Raw genomic sequence first — 5164 nt, forward strand, 5'->3', positions numbered from 1 at the left:
CTTGATTCATGATGGAGTCATTGCAGACCACTGAAGAGAAGATCAACCATTCAGTACATGCTGCTGGCATGATCATGTAGATTAAAAAAATACAGTGTGTTCCCTACCTTGTACCATACTGAAAGTCAGCTTTTAGCGGATGAAAGACAAATTGTGAAAGCATAAAACTTTTAGAAGACTATGTAGTTTAATACAATTTCCTGATACAGGAGATCTTAAGACATTAAACAATAAAATGCAAATCATAGAGGAAAAGATTGATCAATTCAACTATATTACATAACTTCGGTTCATCAAAAAACACATTAAAGAAAGTCAAAAGACAAGCTATGGAGTGGGAGATGATATTTGTAACTCATTTCCAACAAATGATCAGCACCTCAAAAATAAAAAGGACTTTTATCAATATATAAGGTGTAGGTATCCTAATAGAAAAATGGCCAAATATATAAACAGGCATTTCATGGGAGAGGAAACACAAATTGTCCATTAGTATAGGGAATATGCTCATTAGTAACCTTGGAAATGCAAATTAAAACCACAGTGAGCTACCATGGAATGTCAACAAATTAGAAAGCATTTTAAAAGTTCATTTGTCACCAAGTTAGCAAGGCCAGGGAGCACTGTAACTTACATGTCCTATTGGTCTATAAATTGAGAGAGAGTGGTTTATCATTATGTAGGAAAGTTAAAACATGTATGTGCTTTGCAACCCAGCAATGTTACTCCAAGGCATGTGTCATAAGGCAGTTTAATTTTTCTTGATCGAGGTCAGACCACATTGGTGGGTGAATGAGTATTTATTTTTTGGGGGGGGGGTGAAGTAGAAGAGCATAGCTTTATTGCTTTGCCAGGCAAAGGGGGACACACCAGGCTTCTGCCTCGAAAAACTATGTCTCTCAATCCCAGAGGATTTGATGTGAACCAGTCTTTTTTAAAACAAACACACTGCAGAATATGATAGACTTAAACAGAACAGAATAGAAATAATCAGAATTCATTGCTGATAGTAAGATTATGGATTGTTTAATTTTTTTTGGATTGCTAATAGTAAGGTTTTGCATTCTGTTAATCATTTTGGGTTGTGTTATAAAAGGTATTTCTTTTTTTTTTTTTTAACATCTTTGTTGGCATATAATTTCTTTACAATGGTGTGTTAGTTTCTGCTTTATAACAAAGTGAATCAGCTATACATATACGTATATCCCCATATCTCCTCCCTCTTGCGTCTCCCTCCCATCCTCCCTATTCCACCCCTCTAGGTGGTCACAAAGCCCTGAGCTGATCTCCCTGTGCTACGTGGCTGCTTCCCACTAGCTATCTATTTTACATGTAAGATGTATGAGTTGTATTAAATGGTTTGAAAACCACTGCCCTAAAAATAAATCCTTAATATGCAATAGGACACAATTGCAAGAATGTCTAAATAGTATCGCTTATAATAACAAAAAGCTGAAAACAGCTCAGATATCCAACAACAGTAACATGATAAATAAATTGTGGATTAGTCATGTAATGGAATATTCTACAGAAATAAAACAAAATGAAGGAAGCTTGCAGGTTAGTCATGAAATGAAATACACAACAGAAATAAAAATAAAGAGCTAGCGCTATGCACACAAAAATGGGTAAATCTCAAAACATAATATTGAATACAAGAAGTGAGTCACAGAATATGTCAGTATGATTGTATTACATAAGACTTAAAACTAAGCAAAACTAAATATGTTGTTTAAGTCTGCATGCATAGGCATTAAAACCATAAAGAAAGGCCAGAGCTTATTCCTGAGTAGGAGATATGATAGAGATACAGAGCATGTTTGAAGGTACTAATAATAGTGCTCTATTAACCTGAGTGATGGGCACACACACGCTTGTATTTTTATTACTATTTAATCTGAACAGATATACTTATTGCTTTTGTATGCATGATATATTTCCAAATTAAAATAATTTAGATATAGCAAAAGAGAAGTTAATTGTTGGGGTAAGATCCTGAGGCAATGCATCGCATCGGGATGGGCTTCAGCACACAAGTGAGCAGACATTTCTTAAATAGAAAGAAGGGCAGCTCCTCATCTGGGAGCAAAGCAGGAAGGATGGGTGAGAGCGCATGCAGGTGTGATTTCAGGGGTGTGTATGGAGTGGGAAGGTATGGGGAGATACTTGATGGAATTCAGATCTGATGGACTCTTTTTAAGAATGTAGGAGGTGGGGGAGCCTCCTGGGAGTGAAGCGGTAGGTCTGGATAGAAGGCCTGGGGAGGGTAGTGAAGGCTTCGGAAAGTATTTCACAAAGTGGAGCACCTACGCCACTGATGATACTCGAAGGCGATTTTGGGTACGCCTGTGGGGACGTAGGCAAAGTCATTTTTAAGATTGTAGTAGTTATGAGTTTATTTTAATGCAAAGGTTTTTAAAAATTTTAATAGTTTTGCTTTTGTTTTAATGCATATTAATAAAAAACAAACCTAATACTTTATGGATATTACTTATAAAGCAAAAGTGCTGCTTAAAAATTCAGTTAATTGGAAGGAAGGGATTCAGTAAATATTAGCTTAGGTGTTAACTTTGATATGGCAAAAACCCTGAAGGTGGTGCTCAAAAATTTGGGAAACTTTGATTTAAATAAGATAGCTAATAGGGCACCCGGGAAAAGAAGAGCACTGTGGGTAAAAAGACTGGTGAGTGGTACTAAGACCCCAGCCACCTGAAATCCCAGCTTTTAGCTGTGGCTCAGACCATAATTCTTCACTGAGAAGCCCCTATGCTTTCATGGGGTTGTTACCAGTAACCGCTGAAAAAATAGGATTTGCCAGAATCAAGATAAGAAACAAACTGGAGAGTAAAACAGTCCATTCTTTTGGGTTTTTTTTTCAGTTTAAAACACAGACTTATTATTTTACAATTCTGGAGGTCACCAGAAGTCTGACATGGATCTCACTGAGCTAAAATCAAGGTGTTGGCAGGGCAAACCTTTTCTGAAAACTCTAGGGGAGGATCTATTTCTTCGCCTTTTCAGCTTCTAGAGGTCACCTGCATTTCTTGGCCCGTGGCCCCTTCCATCTTCAAAGCCAGCAACGCCAGCTGAGTCCTTCTGTTGCCATTTCTCTGACTCTCTCTTGCCTCCTTATTCCCCTACTCCATTTTTTTTTTTTTTTTTTTTTTTTTTTTTTGCTGCATCGCATGGCTTGCGGGATCTTAGTTCCCTGACCAGGGATGAAACCCGGGCCCCCAACAGTGGAAATGCAGAGTCCTAATCACTGAACTGCCAGGGAATTCCCAACCCTAGTCCATTCTTGAATTCAGCAACTCCTGCCCCTCTTGTTGGGCTTAATGCCTATGAGAGAGGAGGGGATATACGTAATTATGATCACAGCACCGTCGTAAAGGTAGGAAATTTGCTATGGAAACAGGTGAGAGTTGCTAACCAGGAGAGGTGGGGAAGACACCTTTTTTTTTATTACATTTTTAAAATTTTATTTTATATTGGAGTATAGCCGATTAACAATGCTGTGATAGTTTCAGGTGCACAGCAAAGCAACTCAGCCATACATATACATGTATCCATTCTCCCCCAGACTCCCCTCCCATCCACGCTGCCGCATAACACTGAGCAGAGTTCCTTGTGCTATACAGTACGTCTTGTTTGTTATCTTTTTTAAATATATCAGTGTGTACATGTCAATCCCAAACTCCCTAACTATCCCTTCCCTCCACCCTTCCCCCCGCAACCCCCAGTAGCCATAAGTTCATTGGAGAAGACACTTCTGAGGTGACATTTCACCAGGTGGGCAGGGTGGACCAGAAGCTGAGGGAAGTTACATGATAAAAGCTCAGAGGAGTGGGGTATGTATGAGATGATCCAAAAGGCCTTCCTAATTCAGATGAACTCTTAGTAGCCTCGATGGCTGAATTTTCTTCTAGCCACTAGAGCACTGCATTTTCACTCAAATTTTAATACATCCCTTCAAAACTGTGATACCCTTTCTAGGAGGGCAAAGGCAGGAAGCTGTTATCATTGCTTAGGCTTGTTCGTAGCCCAATCTAGCCCGTGGGTGTGGGTCCCAGAAGAGAGAACAGAACTTTTCATAAGAGCAGCCAAGTATCTGGAATCTGAGGTTGCCTGTGTGGAGTGTTCTAGTGAGTGTCCCAGAAAACCAGAGGCCTGGAAATCAGGAAACTGATTCATTAGGGAGGGAAATGAGCAGTTTCCCAGAGGGGCTGTGACTCAATGAGGACCACTCACATATTCATTAACTATTTGTTGAGGGTATACTAGAACTGGGGACCATGTTGTATGCTGAGAACATGACGGATTCTCAGAGAAGAGAATGGTCCCCGCCCTTATGGAGCTTAACTGGAAGAGACTTAGGTGAACTAGCGAAGCCACTGGAAATGCCAGGATGAAAAGAGTGAAAATTTGGAGGCACTACTGGTTTGTGTTCACAGAAGAAACTCTTTGTGTATTTACTGTGTTGCTTCTTTAGGCTCTCCCCAGAGCCAGCCGGTGAGACTGTGGTATGCTCTTACATTTGAAAAAGTGCTTTCAAATTGCTACTTTCCTAGAAACATCTCAGTTTGCCACTAATCCCAGGCACACCTGTGGGAATGCTAGAATGCGTTGATGGCAACATCCACAGGCTTTTCCTTAAATGTTAGCAAATATATACTAATTTTTTTCAACACTTTTAAATACTCTGAACAATGCTGAAGAGATAACTGGATGAGCATGGAAAACATCATAATGAAGGGAAAGAGACAAGAACTTCAAAGTTCATATGCCTTGAGTTCTTGATATCTCAAGATTATATCCAAGATATGGCGATGGCTTTTTAATGGGATCCTTGGCGTCCTAGAGGGTCAGGGGATACCCTTCCGGGTGGTCCAAAGATCTCCTGATGTTGTATGGAAAAATGTAGGTTTGGGCCCATAGCTCTCCTAAGATTCTCAAAGGGACCCCGGAAAGTCAAGAATACTTCTATAAATCCTTTGAAAATACTTCCATGAGTGCTTTCTATGAGAATATTCATGGATTTTAAGTTCACACAATTGTTCCAGAATGTGAGGAGTGCAGAACCCCAGGGAAGTGGAATTGGAGGCCAGGTCCCCTTATTACCAGCCATGTGACCTTGCACAACTCTCGGCCCCATTTGAGCCTCAGT

Source organism: Lagenorhynchus albirostris, chromosome 9, assembly GCF_949774975.1.
Source record: "Lagenorhynchus albirostris chromosome 9, mLagAlb1.1, whole genome shotgun sequence".
NCBI classification, from domain to species: Eukaryota; Metazoa; Chordata; class Mammalia; order Artiodactyla; family Delphinidae; genus Lagenorhynchus; species Lagenorhynchus albirostris.